Raw genomic sequence first — 22636 nt, 5'->3', positions numbered from 1 at the left:
GAAAAAAAAACCACACACACACATAAAAAATAGGGCAGTGCGAAACACCATCATTTCATTTTACCATCCGTTTCACTGTTTTGAAATGACAGTGTTTCATTTCATCATTTCATTTTGTTTTGAATCACTGTCCCATTTTGGTTTTTTGAAACCGTTTCACTGTTTCGAGGTTTTGCCCATAGGTTATAATGAGGAATCATGAATATGCCTAAAACATTGTCATTTCTTGCATGATTTGGATGCAAATTGCTGGAATGGGAGCCCCTTCTGAGGGCATGAAGCCTGCCAAGTTTCAAGGAGATAGGTGCAGAGGTTTATCAGAAACTGTACCTCAAAGTTTTGAAGCAAAACTTGCTGGCAGAAGTCGCCTCCTGTCATCCGGCATGCAGATCCTGGGGCTCACACCCCTGGGAGTGCCGCAGGGCTGTGCCAGACTATTCCTGGGGATGGGGACCCCATATCTGTGCCAGGTGACAGAAGGCTGCCACTGCTGCATGGGACCAGTACTGGGCACAGCCTGTGCCCAGTGCACCTCTATGGAGCTCAGCCCAGTGGCAGGAGGTGGAGTGCAGCCCTGGTTCTGCCCACCTCCCACTGCTGGGCTGCACTATGAGTGGCTCTGCAGCTCCATGGAGCTCCACTTCACTCTGCCGCCCACTGCCAGGCTAAGCTCCATGGGGCTGTGAGCTGCTCAGAGCTCAGCCTGGTGGTAGGAGGCAGGGTGTAGCCCAGGCACTGTGCTCTGCCTCTGGCCACTGGCTGAGCTCCATGGGGCTGGTGGAGCTGATTGGAGTGCAGCCCAGAAGTGGAAGGTGGGCAGAGCTGGCATGGCGCTTTGATTGGCTCTGCCAGTCCCACAGAGCCCAGCCCGGCAGTGGGGTTCAGGGAGAGCCAGGACTGTGCTCCTTGCCAGGCTGAGCTATATGGAGCTGTGGAGCCATTCAGAGCGCAGCCCTGGCGGAGTCATTTGGAGCGCAGCCCTGCCTCCCGCCACTGGGTTGCTTCAAAATTCACAATGTTTCGAAAGTTTTGAACGTTTTGAGTGCCCTCATTTTGTTTTGAAGCTGTTTTGATGCTTTTTGTTTCATTTCAATTTTGCTGTTTCAAGCTTGAAATGTGTGAAAAAAGCTTCAAAACGAGACACTTGGCAAAATTTTGCACAGCCGTAATACATATCTATATCTATATACAGATATATCTATCTATCTACCTATCTATCTATATATATATATACATACGTATTAGGGGTGTGCGAAATGTGCTGTATTGGATTCAGATTCGGATTCAGCCTGATTTGAGGGATAGTTATTTGATTCACTGGTTCAGATCACTGTCCCGATTCGATTTGGCTGACTCTGAATCTGAAGATTCAATTCTGATTGGGATAATCAGTGATTTGGCAATAGACACAGCTTTAAATGTTTTTTCTACATACCTCGAGGTACCAGGCGCAGCTTGTGAATGCTGAAATGGTGGGGTGGATAGAACATCCCACAGGACCACGGGGGGCCCCGCCGTGTGCTCAGCGGTGGCCCCAGAAGTGGAATGGAAGTACTTCCAGTGCACTCCCAGGTTCACCACCAAGTGCCCTCATGCCTGCCCAGCTCAGTGATTGGCCATGGGGGGACCCCAGGTGCCCCCCTAGACACAGGAGGTACCAGTCGCTGATCCAGGGGGCTGGGGGGAGGGGGTCCCCCATGCGCTCTGCAGAGGACCTCGAAGGACTGGAAGTGCTTCTGATCTACTTCTGGGTTCACCACCAAGCATGCTGGGGATCCCCCCCACACTCCTGTGGGACACTCAATCCGCCCCACCATCTCACTGTTCACAAGCCTCCTGGTACCTGGAGGTATGTAGAAAAACCATATAAAGCTGTCTTTATATCCAAATTGTTGAGTCTCTCCGAACTGAATCAGAGGCTTCTGATTCAATTCAGAGAGATTAATGGGTCTCCTGATTTGTTTGGAGATTTGGCTGCTGAATCGGGCCAAATCTCCACTGAGTCGAATCAGCAACTGCAGCTTTGCACAGCCCTAATATCTATCTATACACACACGCATGCACGCATGTATAATTTTGCCATGAATTGCAGTGTTCTTTTCATTTGTTAAATACAGTTCAACAGCCAGCTCCTCCTGCCTGAGTTAAACTGAAACTATTAAATGTATCAAGAACACCAGGACCTTCTACAATTGGAAAAAAGACTATCTTTGATTACGTTTTGTCACCAGCATGCACTGCTTGCAAGCATAGTATGAAGTGCTTCTTAAATCTCTTTCAGTTGTCTTCAGATTTTCAAGTGCCAATTTGAGGTAGACAGTGGCAGCCATTCTTACACTCAAGGTATTTTTTTAAAATATCTGTTTATTTTGCTACCATGTGATATTTCATAACCATCTTGGGCCCAAGATGATTGAGACAGAGTTTCTTCATTTAGTGATGTTATCCTGTGTTGTTCTTCCTGTTGTCCTCGTGTGGCCTCAGCAAAATGCATAGCATAAGCAATGCCATTCTGTACCTCCACATAATTATTGCACACTGAAAACTGAGGCAAACTATTTCATGAATTATTTGTAACCAGCATCAGTGTGAAAGGTAGAAAGGGTATCAGTTAACTTTTCGAAACCATAAAATTCAGTGCCTGAACAAGCAAAATGATTTTTCTAGAGCAAAAATCCACAGTCCTAAAAAACTGAGAAGTAAAGCAATAAACCACAGAGCCTTCTTGTGAAAGTGGAAAACCACACAAAATCAAAGGGGGGGTCAGCCACAACAAAATTAAATTGTAAAACATGATTGCTTCATTCTCAAAACTACAGTGACACCTCTTCGACAGAACATAAAATGCCTAAGCAACTATAGCGGATTGGAACTGCTGGCAAATCGCCTGATGGCAATTAACAGCCTGCCTGCTTTCCCCATCCTGACCTGAAGCTGAAGCTTGAGTGATATGTTATACTGTAAGCAAAGTAAGTGTATAGTTTGTTTATAAATTAAGAGTAATATAATGGATACACCTTTTATCAAATTTTAAGCTCTGCTTCCTGACAGGTGCCCTGCCCCTTGCCCCACCCCTTGGCCACCATCTTGGCCGCTATCTTGGGAAAAGAAGTCCTTCCCTGTCACATGGTCTGTGACTCATAAGCCTCACTCCTGACACCCATGTTGGCTGCCATGATGGCTCCCAAGATGGTCCCATAATCCCTTGCACATGGTCTGTGACATCATAAGTCCCACCCCCTGGCTGCCATGTTGGCCCCAGGATCCTTTTCTGACCCATCACATGCCCCATGACATCAGAAGTCCCACTGTCCCGTCACCATGTTGGCCCCAGAATACCCTGCCTCATCACATGCCCCATGACATCACATGTCCCACCCTCCTGGCCACCATGTTGGGTGCCATCTTGGTCCCAGAAACTCCTGCTGCCTCATCATATGCCTGTGACATCAGAAGGTCCACCCCTTAATTGGAAACAGTGTCCCTGAAGTTGCATGGCCCACCCCGGGACCCCAGAAGTTCAGCTCCCCTAGGGTGTGAGGCATAGGGATAGGCTATCAGGTAGCAAGGGGTTGTGACCCCTCTAACAACTTGCCTTGCCCCCTCAACCAATCAGTAGTGTTTGGTGGGGTTTTAGGGGCATTGGACCTCCCCATGAGAATGGCACTGAACCAGTTGGAGCAAGTATGGGGGTAGGACCTAAGGTGGGAGTCCCTGGCCTGCCTCTTTTCCAAATCCTGTTGGGAAATCCTCCAAACCAGGTCACATGTTTTCTGAGACCATGCTAATGCAGACAGAAGCAAATATGGATTCTTACATTGTGGAAGCCTCAGATACAGTTCAGACTGAAGGTGGTTGTATCCCTTTTGTCTGAGTCCCTGGAGCCTATGGAGCAGGGGTATGAGCTTGTGGAGGTTAGAGAGCAGGGATTGTGTGAGTTCGATGCCGAATTATATAAGGACTGAATTAAGCACAGGCTCAGACCTGGATGTTCAATTTAAAACTTTTATTGTTTCACAAAGCTATAAGCTAAAGGAGGTCTGTTGGTTCACAAGGTTCCCAAATCAAGCCCTTGCTCTCTAACCCAGAGGCTAGGTGCGGCTGCCTGATTCAGTAGTCTCAGAACTGGTCAACAGCTCATTTAAAAGGAGTCCCTTATCTTTTTTTAGACAAAAGATACAAAACTGTCCCCAGGTTGGCAGTGAGGCATCTAACATAACTTTACTATTACTTATATATGATAACACTTATACATATGCATTTCTAATTCTTACTTCTATTGGTTATTTAGTTAACTTATCTATATTATAATTTCAGGTGATACGCTTTGTATTATAATTTTTACGCTTCTTATGTTAATTCTCAATGACCTTTATGTTTCTATATGTTTTGCTGTCTTTAGCAGGGTTAAAATGTCAAGGCTGACATAATATGCGGTTGTTTTTCGTCATTGTGGTTTACCCATGGGGTTTCCTGTTTTAAAAATATAAGCTGCTTGCCCGCTATTTTTATCATTGTCCAAGGGTCAGAAGGTCAGCATTTTCATCTAAGGGTCAGAAAGTGATTACCAGAATGTCAATCGCTGACTCCTCAACCTCCTTGAAGCATTCTGGGAGTTTTAGTGCATTGTTCTTAATGCTAGGCCTTGCTTAGCATAAGCAGTATCTCACAGGGATATGAACCTATGGAGGTCACTGAAGAGGGGAACGGACCTCCTTGTTCAGAGAAGTGTTTTCTATGCATCTAAAAGAGAGAAGTTCAAGACATGGCTGAATACTCCTGTATTTGCTGCATTTCATTACCCGATTAATAAACCTTGTCTTATCACTGTTTTAAATTTGTTGTCTGGCGTTTGAATCCACCATTTGTGTGTTAGCAAGGAGGGTACCATGGTTACCAGTCATGTCTACATGGGGGGCTTTGTTAAAATAAATTTATTACACTGCTGGGGCAGCAGGGAGTTTTGGCGGGGTGAACTCACTTTCTGAAGTGGCCAAAAGTCAAAATAAGAATCTGAACAGAAGTCAGGTAACTGCCTGGCTTTCTGATCAGGATGCTTACACTCTACACAAGTTGGTGAGAAGACATTTTGAAAGAAACAAGACTTGTTTCAGATGTGGATGTGCAATGGCAGGCAGATTTGGTGGATATGCAACAGTTCTCCAAACACAAAAGTGGTTTTAAGTGCATCTTAACAGTGATAGACATATTATCCAAGGGTGTTGGGACTAAAAGACAAGTCAGCAGGTGAAACATCTAAGGCCTTTAAAAGCATTTTCTCAGTGGGTTGTGTGCCTCAGAAACTACAGACTGACCAGGGGAAAGAATTTTTAAATAAGTCTTTAAGCAAACTGCTAAAGCAGTATAATACCCACCATCTTGTTACATACAATGAAGTAAAAGCGGCAGTTGTAGAACGGTTTAACCGAACGTTAAAATCAAAGATGTGGAGGTATTTTACAGCCCATAATACCTTTTGCTACATTGATCTGTTGCCAGAATTTATAAAGAGCTATGAGCACAGCTTTCACAGAACTATCCACACCAGGCCTGTTGATGTGAATTCTCAACCTCTCCACAGGTGTGGAAAAATATTTACAAAGACTACTTTAAAACAAAAGCAGCAACACCCCGGTTCAGAAAAGGAGACCACGTGAGCATGTCTAAAAACAAAGGGAGATTTGAAAAGGGTTATGAACAAACATTCACTGATGAAATCTGCATAGTGGATGAAGTCGTGAGGTGGGTGCAGATCCCCCTCTACTGCTTAAAAGGTTATGGAAACGAACCTATTGAGAGTTCTTTTTTATCCTGAGGAACTACAGAAAGTGAATCCCAAACAGGACAGAGTGTACAGGATTTAAAAAGTCCTAGCAGAGAAATGAAAAGGAAGAAAGAAGCAGTTACTTGTGAAATGGTGGGGTGGCCAGCTAGATTTAATAGCTGAATAGAAGCTTCCCAAGCCTGTAACATTTAAAGTAAAAGAAAGATCATTATCTCCACTGGAAGGGCAAGATGAGAGATGGTGGTTTTTCTATCACTTTACCCAGCAGTGCCTGCACCAGGATTTTCCCACAGAACACCAGCTCAAACCTTACTATACAGCTGCTTATACCTCTGGATCTTCTGGGGAGCTGGGAGGTAAGGTTAGCAGAAATACAATAGCTGCATAGCTGGAACAACATCAGTGAAGGCACCCATTTTGAAATGGTTTCTGGGACTAAAAAATGGGGATATATCCTGCGTCTTGTATCATTCATCCATCACAGAGTTGTTAGAAATAGAATATTGTTAGAAATGCGCAGCTTGCATCTTGCACCTGATAAGAAAGAAATACTGCCCAAGGCTCCTTCCTCCCCCGGTCCCGCCTTAGCCTTTCTCAGCCTTTCTTATGCTGATTGCAGTTTCTCCCCCGGTCCCGCCTTAGCCTTTCTCATGCTGATACAGAAGCTGGAATTCAATTGACTGTAGCCTTGAAGTGTAAACTTTTGGTGAACTGTTGTGGTCTTTGAGCATGCTTAATTAGCTGATGCATATTTACCTCTCTGCCCTGCATACTTAAGTAGCTAATTATACTATACGTGCGATGTATGTAGTGATGTAACCACATGTATGCTTGTATGAAACGGAAGTAGCTGTAAGAGTTCCGGTGTCTGCACACGTGCTCAGGAGAGAGAAGATAAATTCCACTTGCAAATACCAATGCGGGGTCAGAGTAATTTGAGTACCTGACTCTGCTCTGACCTTTGTTTGCAAACAAATAAAACCTTTTATGCCGGCGGCTGAGTGTGTGTCTGTGATACTTTGCGAGCCTCTAAAGAAACGAACCGCCTTTGTGCAACAGAGTTTCTAGATCTTGTGGCAATTTTACTCTGTCACAGCGCACTTTGGTGCCTGCTCCTTTAAGGGCAAAAACTGCCTAGGGAGAGAGCCCTAGCAGTCAGGCAGGAACCCCACAGGTGCAGGTTACTATGGCAGCAGGCCTAAGGAGGGAATTAGCCTGCACCTGCAGCCGGTCAGCTGACCAGAAGAGGCAGGGCCCTGGCCACATAAACCCCAGGGCTGGGACTAAAGGGTTAGTTCTGTCAGCAGCCAAGGGGGAAGGAGCTGTCACAGAGGAAGCTAATTAGAGATGCTCGACTGCCTGTTCCACTTCTGGTAGGACAAAGGGATTCCAGGAGCTCGCCAGGTACCCTGGCCTACAAGGCACTTAGTGCTGGGGGGAGGTTTCACACTTTTAAAGGGCTAGAGTGTACCCTGAGCTGCTTGCATTATGTTTGTCACAGAGCGGGGTCTTAGGGGTGGCCGTGATCTCCCCTAGCGCCCCTTACCGTGCCAAGTTCATCTCAAAGCACCCTCATTCTTGCCCACCACGTCTTGATCTTTTATATATATACGGGAAGCTGCCTTTTGTCCCCTTGGACTTGGTGCTCTGTTGTATCCTGGCCCCTGTTCTGTACTGTGTGACTCGGTGCACCCCAGCCTTATGGGTTATGCATGTCTCCAACCTCCCCTTTACCATGCCCCAAGCCTCGGTGATATCCTGGATGTTGTTTGGTCTGTCTGGCTCTCTGCGCCTCTCTGGTGCTCAGGCTCTCCGTGGCCCTTGTCTCTCACCATGCCCTCTGGCACTTGGGCTCTCCACAGCCCTTGTCTCGCAACTGCGCCCCACAGGCGCTCTGGCTTTCCGCAGCCTTGTCTGGCTACCCCCTTGCTTTGGGCCTCCTCGTGCTGCTCCGTTTGCTCTGGGGCCTCTTTGCGCTGCCCCCTTTGCCTTGAGGCTTCTGCAGCCTTGGGGCTTAGGTGGCCGTAGCCATGCCTGGTAAACCATCAACACAAACTGAAGCCCCTTGGCTGCAACATTAGCCGCTTGGCTATAACATTAGTCCCGACACATCAGGGTCCTCTATCCTTCCCTCAGTCTTGAAGCTGTACCTGCAGTCTAACCTCTCCTCTTTGTCCAGTCCAGCAGAGCTCCTTCCTCTATGGCTGCTGGCAGGGAACTGCCTGCCTGGCCCCAGCCTGGGTTTAAATGAGAGCCTCTTCCAGTCCGCTGACTCACCAGTTTCCCTGGCAACCCGCAGCTGTGCTTCTTTATTACTACTGTGGCTACCCTGGTAACCAGCAGCTGGGGTCCTTATTTGCTGCTCCTCACCTCACTGCCCTGCTACATACTTCCCCTCTTTATAGGAGCAGAGCACCATAGTGCTTTGAGACAATGTTATAGCCCAGGGGCTCATATTTTGGTTGCTGTTTATAAACTGGTGGACCAGACTGAGGCTATTGGGGAAGAAGAAGGCCTCATTGGGGGCCCACTACAGTATGGGGACCCCAGCCCCAGGGCATGTGGTGACAAAGCGGGTGAGCGGACCCTGGTGCCAGTGTAGGCACAGAGACAGGGTTGTGGAGAGCCTGGCACCAGTGTGGGTGCAGAGACAGGGCTACAGAGAGCCCGGTGATGACAGGAGGTCAGCTATATCAGGGTCCTAAACAGACAACATTTAAATACCATCTGCGAGGCTTGGGGCATGGTAAAGGGGTGGTTTTGGAGCCATGCATCTAGCCCGTAAGGCTGAGGGTGTCCTGTGAGACATCCATTTTGAGTGGGATGGAAAAAGAGGTCCAAAAACCCAAAGGGTTCAGTGGGGTCCATCAGGACCATGTCCAAACACAAACTCGAGGGCACCCTCCCCATATTATAATTACCAGCAAGATGTGGCAGGCGAGGAAAAGGGTGCCTGTTGGGCAAGATTGGTATGGTCATGGAGCCCTAGGGGCATCATGGACATCCCTGGGGACCCCATCTTTTGACATGCTGGCTAATCCAAAATAGCTTGTTGGGGGGCCAAAATTGTGATGGATGAGCTCAGGGTGTCCAACAGGGTATTCCTTTGCTTTGTTTACAAAGTGGTAGAAGCTAGTAAAATCATAATAGTGTATTTGTTCACCAGGGTTAATTTTGTAATATAGATGGATAGCATTAGTTCTTCCCCCAAGGAGAGCATCCGTAGGCAGCAGAGAAGGCAACTGGGTTCTGCTTAAGAACTCTATGAACTCCCTGTCTGATTCTAACAAGAGTCCTCCACTCATGCTCCCACGTGGTCCAGAGAGTAAACCCTGCTCTCTTCAGATAATGGGCTTGTACTGTGCCCGGTAACTCAAAAATCCATAGGTTGTCAAGGGGTTCCACTCTTTCTCATTGTAGCATATGACACATCCATGGCAAAAACAACCATTAAATTTAGAGGCCATGGGTTTCCCATCAATGATGGCATAGCCATCTAAAAAACAGGACCCCACCTGAAATTCCCCACCTGTAAAACATGCCGAATTTGAATACTTTCTTTCTTTGAGATGTACATCAGCCACTGGATAGACGGAGTCAAAAATCTTTGCATGCTGTGAGAGCCAGCAAACTGCCTGCAAAACACAGGTTGGTATCAAAGGTAGTTAGGTCATTTTTCTCTGGAGCAGGAATTTATAATTTCTTGTCTGAATTAAATGTTCAATGTAGGGTACCAGAGGCTTATCCTCTTCATAGGTCATTCCATATAAAGCAGAATTTTGGTCTTCAGCCAAATGAACATGGCTTATAATTACCATGCCCGAAGCTAAATGTTTCTCAGTGAGGCACAGACAATCCATAGAGTACCCTAATGCAATAATGGCATTTAGAACACTTTCCATATGCAGCTCAGTACAAAGTTCCCAAATTGTCTGGTTTATATCTTCATCTGTCCAGTCCACACACTCATGGCTTCCTTGTCCTGGTGCAGCTAGGAGACAGACTGTGCAGTCTTCAAAAAGTCTCTTTCTCAAGCAGTATTTTAGTATGCTATAACAACAAACACAGATTTCATGAGGCTTTTACATTCCTGCCTCAAGACAGGGCCTATTCATTCAATCCCTAGTTATCTTCTAAAGGCAACTTTAGAAGGCATCTTCTTCTGAAACACCTGGCCTCTGTTTGTCATAAAAACAGCTTCTTTTTTCTAACACAGGGGTTACAGGTCTGTTGATGTGCCATCTTTCTGGTGTCATTACAAAGGCTTGATCAAGCTGCAGAGGGATTTCAAAGGAAAAACTCTAGTTACCCGCTGGTTAAGTAGTTCATAGTTAATTTCTGCCCCACAAAACTCAATGATGGTATAGCCATCCCCTCCCAACAATGCCCCTAACGGCCCCCACACCCACGGTTCATGTCACTCACCAGTGCCTCTGCTTCTTTTGAGACATCTTCTTTTCCCTCAGTGTCCAGCATGAGGCACCCCTCTTCCTTAGAATCCTCAGCATCCGCCCTGGGCATCTAGGCATCAGCCATCTCAGGCAACCTTTGGGCTAGGGGGATACTCTCTTTAATTTCTTCCTCCTCAGAACTATCTTTATGGTAGTCTTTTCTTGATAGGCATCTGTCATGCTTTGGTGCTATGGCAGGAACAGAGGGCCTTACCAGTATAGTGTAAGGATCCATATTTGTTTCTGCCACAGTCCCCATGCCTCTTTTGGGAGCCTGGGAATCTGTCTTAATTACTGAGATCCCATCTATAGCGCTGCTGAGAGATATCCGAATAGTGTCTGAGGCTTTCACATTGTAAAAATCCATATTTGCTATTGCCTGTATTAGTGTGATCTCAGAAAACTTGAGGCCTGGTTTGGAGGGTTTCCCAACAGGATCTGGAAAAGAGGCAAGCCAGGGACTTCCAGCCTAGGTTCCACCACCTATACCTGCTCTGATGTGTTCGGTGCCATTCTCACAGGAGGTCTCACGCCCCTGAAACTCCCCTGCCCTACGATTGGTTGAGGGGGTTGTGGCAAGTTGTTAGAGGGGTCACAAGCCCTTGCTACCTGATAGCCCATGCCTGTGGTGCCCAACATGGTGGCCAGAAGGGTGGGACTTGTGATGTCATGGGACATGTGATGAGGCATGGGATTCTGGGACCAACATGGTACACAGAGAAGTGGGACTTCTGATGTCATGGGGCATGTAATGGGGCAGCAGGGGATTCTGGGACCACATGGTGGCCAACATGGTGGCCAGGGGGTGGGATTTCTGATGTCACATTCCATGTGATGGAGCAGTAGGGGATTATGGGATCATCATGGCTGCCACCATGATGGCAGGAAAGCTGACTTTGACAAGCTCGAGAAGCTTGTTGGTGAGGCTGCGACTGAACTCCAACTAGTTACAAGTACGGGATGGCCAGGGTGAGGGAGAATTGTTACCCTTCATCAATGTAGACCATGTGAAGGAATATCTTGAGAGGCTGGCCCAGACAGTTTACACCCCAGGGTACTTAAGGAACCAGCAAGCATCATAGTTCAGCCACTGGCATGGATCTTTGAGAACTCACGGTGCTCAGGCAAAGTGCCAGAAGATTGGAAGGCCAATGTGGTGCCTATCTTCAAGATAGGGAGGAAAGTAGATCCAGGGAACTAGAGGCCCATCAGCCTGACCCTCTATCCCAGGGAAGATCTTGGAAAAAATTACCCAAGAGACCATTCTTGACAAATTGACTGATGGCAACACCCTGAGGGATAGTCAACACAGGTTTGTTGTGGGTAGCTCTTGCCTGACCCATCTTATCTCCTTCTATGAATAGGTGAACTATCACCTGGACAAGGGAGAAGAGATTGATGTCATATATCTTGATTTAAAAAAAGCCTCGATCTAGTATCCCATGATCATCTCATAGAAAAACTGGCCAGCTGCAGCCTCAGCTACATCACAGTCTGATGGCTGGGGAATTGGCTCTGAGGTCAGACCCAGAGAATGGTAGTTGATGGAAGTCAATCATCACGGTGCGCCGTGACCAGTGGGGTCTCCCAAGGTTCTGTCCTTGGGCCTATAATCCTTAACATCTCCATTAATGATGTGGACATTGGTATCAGAAGCGGACTGGCCAAGTTTGCTGATGACACCAAACTTTGAAGTAAAACATCCACACCCGAGGACAGGATGGTGATCCAGACCGACCTTGACAGGCTCAGAAAATGGGTGGATGAAAACCTGATGGTGTTCAACACCAAAAATGCAAGGTACTCCACTCCATGCTTATAGGCTCAGCAGTGCTACGCTTGCTAGCACCATGGTCAAAAGGGACTTGGGTGTCATGATTGACCATAAGATGAATATGAGCCACCCAAGTGATGTTTTAGCTGGTAAAGCAAGCAAAACTTGGCTTACATCCATAGATGCTTCTCAAGCAAATCCCAGGATGTCATCCTCCTGTTGTACTTGGCATTCATGAGGCCACAGCTGGAGTACTGCATCAAATTTTGGGCTCCACAATTTAAAAAGGATGTGGAGAAGCTTGAGAGAGTCCAGAGGAGAACCATGTGCATGATCAGAGGGCAGGAAAACAGGCCTTATGATGAGAGGCTGAGAGCTATGGGACTCTTCAGCCTGGAAAAGCACAGGCTCAGGTGGCTGGTGGCTGCCTATAAGTATATAAGGGGTGTACATCAGTATCTGGGGGAATGCCTGTTCACCAGAGCGCCCCAAGGGATGACAAGGTCAAATGGTTACAAACTCCTCAAAGACAGTTTCATACTGGACATAAGGAAGAACTTCTTTACTGTCCGAGCCTCCAAGGCCTGGAACAGACTGCTGCCAGAGGTGGTGCAAGCACCTACTCTGGATTCCTTTAAGAGACATTTGGACGTTTATCTTGCTGGGATCCTTTGGCCCTAGCTGACTTCCTGCCCCGGGGCAGGGGGATGGACTCCATGATCTTCTGAGGTCCCTTCTAGCCCTACTGTCGATGAAATCTATGAAACATAGCAGCCAATGTGGCAGCCAGGGGGTGGGATGTACGATGTCACAGACCATGTGGCAGGGCAGCATGGGATTCTGAGACCATCATGGCTGACAACATGGTAGCCAACATGGCGGCCAGGAGTGGGACTTATGATTTCACAGACCATGTGATGGGGAGGGATTTCTGGTCCCAAGATGGTGGCCAAGGAAGTGGCCGGGGGGGGGGGGGGGTAAGGGGCAGGGCACCTGTCAGGGGTGGAGCTTAAAGTTTGACAAGAGGTATACTTATTATACTACTATCAAGTCATTACTGGAATAGTTCCTTGGTCTTTTCTTCACTATTTCACCCACCAAGCCCAAAAGCCCTTTTCCAAGACTCTTAAAGTGTTATTGATGTTTTGTTAGGGTTAATGTCTGAGGAACTGTGCTGCCAGCAGAAGTTGCAGCCAGAAGTTCCCAACACCAGTCTTACCTTAAGGAACAACCACAGGCTTGGTTCAGTGGCACAGATTTGGCTAGGTTTATTGTCTATAAGGACAACTGTAATGTGTTTTGGCTTAATAAGCACATCAGACCAGGAGTTATGGCATTTCTATCTGTAAGAAGATAGACAGCCCAACACCATGCAGGCTCCCCTAGGCTGCTATGAAGTTCTTATGCTTTCCATCCCTTCCATCTCTCCTTTGTGGGCACCAGAGGCCTTTGGGTGTGGGCTTTAACTCTGGCACTTAGCGTGAGAAAATTTAGCATGAGCATGCTTGGCTGCAGATTTAACCATGGCTCTAAGCAGCTGCAACTCAGCAATGAGACATGAGACCTGACATGTGATGTACTTGACCATGGCCCTTTCTCAGTGAAGAAGAGGAAGTCTGGAAATGCCCTGTCCAGTGGTCCAATGACCAAAATTATAACCAGGGATCCAGATTTCCCATGGACAAATGGAGAAAACCACAGATTTCTCCTTTTTATCAGAGAAAATGTGGATCTCTTCTTTTAGCACAGAAACCCGTGGATTCCCTGCTTTTGCAAACTGCTCTGCAGGCTGGTTGAGCTCCAGCCTGCAAAAGGTGTTTGCAAATAGGGCGGGAAACCCCCAGCCCTGCCCAGAGAGAAAGGGAGAGGGGGAGGGCAGGGCCTGAGGCTCTCAGTCAGCCACAGCTCTGGGCTCAGCTCAACTTCATTCTTTGCTCCTGGAGTCTGAGGTAAGTGGGGCTTGCAGGGGGCTGGGGCCCCTCTGGCAGGGCTGGGGGTGTTGCAGGTCATGGCTGATGGGGCACTGGCAGGGCTGGAGGAGCCAGCCCCACACCCACCCAAGCAGGCAGAGCAGTGGGGGAGCTGGCTCCATGCTGCTTCTGCTGCAGCTGCCTGCTGTTGGGGGCAAGGAGCTACAGACTTGGGTCCATCTGGCATGTGGGGGCCCCCTCCAGCAGGGCTGGGGGGCAGGGCCTGTGGGTGGGGGGTAAGAGGCACAAGTAGGTTGGGGGGCTGTTGTGGGGACAGTGAAGGGCACAAGCAGGGCTGGGAGGGGACTTTGGGGCACTGAGAGGTACCAGCAGGGCTGGGGGGCAGTGAGGGGCACCAGCAGTATTGCAGGGAATTTGGGGCAGTGAGGGGCACCAGCAGGGCTGGAGAAAGCATTGAAGGGGTGTGAGGGGCACCACCAAGGCTGGGTGGCGGTGCAGGGAGCTTTTAATTTTAATAATGGATTTTGGGGGTTTTGTCAGAGAATTTGTGGTTTGTTTGTTTTTTTGTCAGAGAAAACTAGGATCCCTGATTATAACAAGAAGTTGGCCAACTAAAATGAGGAAATTTGGCTTGGGAAAAGAGGAACAACCAGTAGCAAAACTAACTCTCACCTAAGAATGAAAAAGAGTAGTAAAACTGGAAAATTCCAGTAATTTTTTATCATATATGAAACTTATTAATACGCATTATAGGGAATAGGCTAAGCTAATTATAGGAAATAAGATAATGATAAGATATAAGAAAAGGAATTGGAACCCCACCCTGGAACACTCCTGAAGAGATCCAGAAGAGATCCGGTCATCAATCCAAGACCCTGCATAGAAATCACACATAGGAGCTGAGAACCACATACAAGACCTCATGGCCTGATTAATCAGTGGTGTCATGTTTGTTATATCTTGGGGTGGTGAGATGTTGTATTGCTTTTGACTACCTACAGGATTAGAATTGTAACTACTGAGGATGCCTTACCCTTGATTTAGAATTGTAATTGTTAAGGTTTGATAAATTTGCTTATTGTTAAGGAAAACCATGTCTTAGTCTCCATACCTGGTACAAAGACCTGTAGCATCACTAGACATAACAAATTGGTGGAGATTGCGGGCAAGCATCCAAATGAATTAAGGCTGTTTGGACACTGGACATAGGTCTGGCAACTAAGTAAAGGTCATTTGGACCATGGATATAGGTCTGCCAATGTAAATTGAGGGAACAAAAGATGTGTCATTTATTTTAGATACAACTGTGGAAGTAGGTCATCTGTTAGTCTTGTAGATCTGACTGTGAATGTAGGTCTTTTAATCAGGTAACTATAGGTTGGCTAGCCTCACCTCTATTCTTGGCAAAACCTTTGAGAAAATTGTTAAGGATCACATTTGTGCGGGACCAGTGGGTAAAAATAATGCTAAAGGGCAATCAGCATGGGTTCATATCAGGCAGATCCTGCCTGACTAACTTGGTTTCTTTTTACAACCAGGTCACAAAATGCTTGGATGAAGGAATAGAAGTAGATGTTGTTTATTTAGGGTTTAAAAAGGTCTTTAACACAGTGTTGCACCCAACTCTTATAAATAAACTAAACAGTTGTAATGTAGATTGTTACACAGTCTGGTAGGTGGAAAATTGGCTTATGAGACACACCCAGAGTGTGTCTTAACAAAGATAAGTGCCATGTGTTGTACCTGGGAAGGAAGAAGAATCAATACTCCTATAGCCTGGGAGGTACCATTCTAGGTAGCACAACTGCAGAAAGGAATCTCAGAGTCGTAGTTGACTCCGAGATGAACATGAGTCACCAATGTGATGAAGTAATAAGTAAAGCTAATTGCACTCTTTCTTGTATAAGCAGGTGCATCAATAAAAGGTCTAGGGAGGTGATACTTCCCCTCTATGTGGCATTGGTTGGGCCGCAGCTGGAGTACTGCATCCAGTTTTGAGTGCCACACTTCAGGAGGGATGTAGATAACCTGGAAAGGGTTCAGAGGAGGGCCACCCATCTGGTTAAAGGCCTACAGGAAAAACCACATGAGGACCCATTGAGGGACCTGAATCTCTTCAGCCTGGCCATCTACAAACTCATCACGGAGGACAGCAGGAAATAGGGGATATGATGTTAACCCAAGTGCTCATCGGGGTAACTAGAAACAAACTGAAGGAAAGCAAATTTAGTTTGGACATCAGGAAAAAATTCTTCACTGTGAGGGTTGCCAAAATATGGAATACGCTTCCAAGGGAGGTGGTACTTCCCGCTTCCTTGGAGGTTTTTAAGAGGAGATTGGACAAACAACTGGCTGGGGTCATCTGAACCCAACTCTCTTTTCTGCCCAGGGCAGGGGGTTGGACTCAATGATCTAATAGGTCCCTTATGACCCCAAAATCTGTGAACCCTATGAAATCCGAGGTCCGACCTGAAGATGTGGGTTATGACCATGGATGTAGGTCATTTGGACCTTGGAAAGGGAGACAAGAAACATTTGGTTGAGAGCTGTAGTTAGTCCTTTTTGGTAAAAAGGATTGCAGCCTATTACTGAAAATGACCATCCCAGATGAGAGTCATAGTTTCATAGTTGATAGGGTTGGAAGGGACCTGAGCAGATCATCAAGTCCAACCCCTGCCATGGCAGGAAAGAGTACTAGGGTCAAATGACCCCAGCAAGGTGTTCATCTAGCCTCCCCTTAAAGACCCCCAGGGTAGGAGCCAGCACCACTTCACTTGGAAGTTGGTTCCAGATCCTAGCCGCCCTGACAGCAAAGTAGCACCTCTAGTTTGAATCTACCCTCTGCCAGCTTGTGACTGTTATTTCTAGTCACTCCTGGTAGTGCTCGGGGGAACAGGGACTCCCCCAGTGCCTGCTGATCCCCTCTGACTAGTTTGTAAATGGCCACTAGTTCCTCCCTCAGCCTTCTGTTGTAGAGGCTGAACAGGTTCAGGTCCCTTAGCCTCTTCTCCTAGGTCCTGCCCTACTGCCCCCTGATCATGCGAGTAGCCCTTCTCTGGACCCTCTCCATGTTGTCCACATCCCTCCTGAAGTGCGGTGCCCAGAACTGGATGCAGTACTCCAGCTGCAGCCTGACCAGTGTTGCACAGAGGGGGAGGATCACCTCCTTGGATCTGCTCAAGATGCATCTGTGGATGCATGACAAGGTATGGTTGGCTTTTCTGACTGCATCCCCACACTGTCAGCCCATGTTCATTTTGGCATCAATAATGACTCCAAGATCCTTTTCTGCCTCTGCAATGGCGAGAAGGGAGTTCCCCAGCCTGTAGGTATGCTGCTGGTTCTTCCTCCCCAGGTGCATCACCTTGCACTTGACAGTGTTGAAACCCATCCTGTTCTCATCTGCCCACCCCTGTAACCTGTCTAGGTCCAATTGCAACCTATTCTTCCCTTCTGGCGTGCCCACTTCCACTAGTGTGGAGTGGATGACAGTAAAGTGTGGCAGAACACTCTTTAGGGTATCTGCCACTTTAAGGTCTGGAGCAGGAAGCTACCAGGTGGCTGATGAGAACAGTCATTTTGGAGCGCTCTGTTATAAAAGCAGAACAGTTTGTATTAATTTCCCTGGGGAGTAACATCACTTAGCAGAGCTCCTGCTCCAGAAATATCTTAGAGGTAAGGGTGAGGCTATGGGGAAGGAAGAGGCCTCATTGGTCCTGTGTATGACCTAAAACTGCACCTTGCTGGGAAAGGGTGGCCTGGTGGGGCTCCCTGTGGTGAGGGAGTCCCCAGGAAATGCCAGGCCAGTTACTTCCCTGGTGAAAGGCTAGGAGGGGTGCCTTAGCCTCAACCCCCACCTTTGGATAGGTTACCAGGCAAGTTGGGGGCGGGGCTAGGCATGCAGAGTAGCTGCACCTGAGTCCTATGGGGTGTTGGACCCTGGAGTGGGGGCCAGGCATGCTGAATGAGCAGCACCTGAGCTCAAGGGATGTAAGACACTGGGCCCTGAGAGTTTCTGGGTGGAGTTGTGGGGTCAGTTAAATTCAGGGAGTAGCAGCTGAGCCCTAAGGAGTGGGAGACCCCAGGCCCTAGTGAAAAGGGTCGGAGTTGTGGCCCAAGAGAGGGGTGTAGTGGTCCGGTGCGGGACCAGGGGCAAAATAGGCCCTGCCATAAGAAGGTAGTCCCATGCTTACAGGGGTTATTAAAGGCACTGAAAGGGATGGTGATGGCTTTGTTGAATTAAAAATCGTGGTTCGTTTCTCGGGAGGTGGAAAAAAACTTTCAGCTACAGACACACTTTATTAGCAACACAAAAGGTATATATTTGCAAATAGGGTCAGAGAGAGAGACAAAAGATCAATCACTCTGCCCCTGGGCACAATCATTAGCAGGCTTTTATCCCCTCTCTCCTGACCACGTGTGCAGAAGGAGGAATTTTTACAACTCATTTCCGGTTCATACAAACATATATGTAAACATGTCGCTTCATACGTCCCATGTGCATTATAATTAACTACTTAAGTATGCGGGGCGGGTACGCTTAATATGCATTAGGTTATCACGCGTGCGTAGATGGGACCCAAGGTTACTCAAGGTTCAACCTGAAGGCAAAAATGGCATTTGCTCTTATCTTAGCCTAGGAATGTGGGGGTCATGAAAGAAAGTGTGATTTAGTGTAACAAAGAGATAGTAAATTTGCAGGACAGAGAGGGAGTGATACCTTAGTGCAAAGGGCCTTTGGTGGTTTTTCCCTTCAATTTCCAACCCCCCCCTTCCCTCTCCCATTAAGGAGACAAGGAGGGGTAGCAGCTGTGTTTTTTTTTTTTCTAAATCTGCTATTGATAATGCATTTTTAATAATATTTCTAACAATATCCCCCCTCGAGATGCTTTCTGATCTTTACTTCATTCGGGCATATCAAGATAATTACGAGGAATTTTTCTGAGGACCATGACCTTTGCAGCAGTCTGTGCTTTTAGAGGGACTGCTGCGACCTGCATTCCTTCTACTGTGGTGGTTATCAATCTAGTGAGACAAGGAATAAGGCAAGGGATAAAAATCAAACCAGTTAGAGCACACAAAAGCACAAACCCTACCTTTTTCCACCAGGGTCCTCCAAATAATTGAAACCGCCAGTCCTTATTCCATGTGGTTTCCCACGTTTGTATTGGTACATGGGTTATTTTTCTAATCTCTTTGGCAATCTCTAAGACTGCTTTCCCGTTGTCATCTATTTGGAGGCAACAATTAGAAAGGTTGAGCTTTCCGCAGACTCCGCCTTCCTCTGCAAGTAAATAGTCTAAGGCCATCCGATTTTGGTATATGGCTGCTCTCATCTGAGAACTTTGTCGGGCCAATAACTCGAGAGCAGTGGCGGTCTGGTTAGTAATTACTTCCAAGACTGCCTGCAACCGGATGATTCTATTCAGCATATATATTGGTGTCCGGTATCCCCAACTCCCATCATTAGCCCATGTAGCTGGTCCATAATATTCAATAATCCTCTGAGGAGGCCACTCATCCTTCTTCCACTTTTGGGAGCTACCCTGTGTCAAACTTACATCAATACTTCTCTTGGCCCTTTTCCAATCATCATACAAAGAGACTCCTAGCTTATTTCCAACCTCAGACGGTAACAAAAAGAAAGCTGGTACAATTACTCCCATATAGCAAGTTCCTGTTCACCCCTGTGGTAGTATTGTATAGGCCCGTCGTCCGCAAATCCAGTAGTATCCTCTTAAGGCCCTATTTTCTCTATTGGTGGCATTTGGAGGGGCCCAACCATAGGGCATCTCGGGAAACCCCAAGCCTCCTTCTGGACCCAAAGGACCAGCAACTGCGTGGCCTCCTTTCATGGAACATTCCCATAGCCCATCCTGGTTCTTGTCTGTACAATCTGTCCGATCATCACTTTGATTTGTGGCACTCCAATACTTATTAAACCACACAATTGTTCCATTGGGATGCTGCCACACTAGCCGATTATACCCTGGGCTATTAGGATAATAAAGCCGTTCTAATCTTGTAAGGTTCATCCACCTTACTTTTAAAGTCCATATGCAACGGCTGTGTCCCAACCTTTTTCCTGTACCATTATTACTGATGCAATACTCTCCTAACGCCACTTGGGAAAGTTCCCAACTGTGGTTCTCATCCCATTTTTGACTAGTACTGTTAACATCTGCCTTACTACTTACTAGCCATTTCGGGGCCAAAGGAAAAGCCCTCCAAGGCCACTGGCCTCTGGCCTCCCGAAGCCCCCCACAGGCCCAGCAGTTGGTAAGATTAAAAGTACCTGCAATTCTTTCCATCATATCAACATACAAATTTGTCCCTGGGGGAGCAATTTGGGAAAGCGAGGGTGTGAGCCAGCGGTTAAGGCTGCTCAATTCTGCTTCTTTCATTATGCAGATAACAACAAGGCACATTAAGATTCCCACCATATTTTCCCTTTTACTTTCTTGTCTAATTTTCTGAGCTTTGATTAAGCCGTCTCAGGCGCACTTGGAGATCACCAGTAGGTTCACAGCTCCACTTGCTGGCTTCTTGTTCCGAAGACGACTCAGCTTCCGGAGTGAGTTCGTCTTGGGAGATGTTGTCCTCTGACGCTTGTGGATGTCGTTTCACACGGGTATGGTGTATCCAACGATCATGGCCAGTAATCTTTACAGCGGTGTGGGTTGTTAGAAGTACCTGGAAAGGGCCACTCCACCTCTCAGTCAAAGGCTCCTTTTTCCACCGCTGCACCAAGACCCAGTCTCCCGGGGAGAAGTCATGTACCGGTACATCTAAAGGCAGACGCTGAAAGGAGGCTGCATACCTGTGAAGAGAAAACAAGACAGACTGCAAGGCAATAACATATGTATGAAGTTCACTATTACCTAATTCAAAAGTTACATTCTCTCGCATCCCAGGAGGTAAGACTCGAGGCGGCTTGCCAAACATAATTTCATATGGGGTCAATTTGAGGCCCCGTCGGGGAGTGTTTCGAATGCAAGTAAGAGCTAGCGGCAATGCTTGAGGCCACTTAAGGCGTGTTTCAATACAGATTTTGGTGAGCAAAGTCTTTAAAGTTCTATTCATGCGTTCCACTTGTCCTGAACTCTGTGGTCTCCATGGTGTGTGTAGTTTCCAAGTAACCTTGAGAGCTTGTGCGACTTCTTGAACCACTCTTCCCACAAAGTGTTGTCCTTGATCCAACTCGATGGACTCAGGCAGGGAATACCGGGGAATGATCTCCTGTAACAAATACTTCACTACTGCAGCTGCAGTGGCAGTCCTGGTGGGCCAAGCCTCGACCCAACCAGAGAGCTGGTCTACCATGACAAGTAAAAACCCGTGATGTCCGGATCGTGGGAGCTCGGCAAAATCAATCTGCCATGCCTGTCCAGGGTACGCTGCCCAGGGTCTACCTCCCATTGGCACAGGGGGTTTCCTTCGAGGGTTTACTTTCTGGCATGTAATGCACCTGGTAGCAATGCGCTGAGCTTCTACATATAGCCCTGGGGCTACTGCTTGGCGGATCATTAGATCACCCATGGCCAAACCTCCCATATGGGTTCTTGCATGGAGCTGTTGCAGCACCTCCCGAAGCAATGGCCTGGGTATCATGACTTTCCCTCCTGGTACTATCCACCACCCCTGGGAGTTCTTTTCTGCACAAGTTTTCTGTGCAAATTTATCTTCTTCAGGGGAATACTGTGGGACTAAATCCTGAACGTATGGCCATATGGCATGGGACATAGCCTGCTTGGATACCTCTTCCGCTTCTCCCCCAATAAATGCAGCTTCCTTTGCTGCTGCATCAGCCTTTGCATTTCCAAGCTTATGCTTTTTCTCAGCAGCCTTCCCATGGGCCCGCACATGAATGACTGCTACCTCTTTAGGCTGGTGGAGTGCCTCTAGTAGTTTGATAATCTGGGGGCCATTAGCAATCTTATTCCCAGAGGCAGTAATGAAACCCCTTTCTTTCCACAATAGTCCGTGCGCATGGACTGTAGAAAAAGCATAGCGAGAGTCAGTGTATATATTAACTCGCTGGTCTGTCCCCAGCTGTAATGCTCGGGTGAGCGCAGTGAGTTCTGCGGCCTGTGCCGACCATGAGCTCGGCAATGACTCCCTCCATACTACCTTATCCAAGGTTACCACTGCACATCCTGTTCGTCTTTTTCCATCGATGACAGAGCTGGAGCCGTCCACAAAGTATTCAACATCTGGGTCTTCAATTGGGTCCTCAGCAAGATCAGGTCGCACCTGCGTGGTCTGATTCAGGACCTCAAGGCAGTCATGCGTCGGTTGCCCTGGCTCTGGCAGCAAGGTTGCAGGGTTTAAGGCTGTAGTATGTTTGAAAGTAAGTCCTAGATTAGAGAGCAAAAATATCTCATACCGTGATTGTCTGGAGGGGTTAAGAAATTTCCCTCCCTCAGTCCCTAGGATCTGGGGAACTCCATGAGGAGTGAGTATTTCCATATCCGCACCCATGACTATCTTCTGGGCTTCTTCAACAACCACTGCTGTGGCTGCCACAGCCCGAAGACAGGCTGGCCACCCGAGTGCAACTGGATCTAGAACCTTTGAATAATATCCCACGGGTCTCCAGGTCGGGCCCGATGGCTGTGTCAGCACCCCTGATGCAACCCCTCGATTCTCATGAACATACAGTCGATATGGCTTTTTACTGTTTGGGATGGCTAAG

Source organism: Crocodylus siamensis, chromosome 4 (assembly GCF_052110815.1).
Source record: "Crocodylus siamensis isolate JL-2025a chromosome 4, ASM5211081v1, whole genome shotgun sequence".
In the NCBI taxonomy this organism is placed as follows: Eukaryota; Metazoa; Chordata; order Crocodylia; family Crocodylidae; genus Crocodylus; species Crocodylus siamensis.
Note: the sequence above shows the minus strand (reverse complement) of the source record.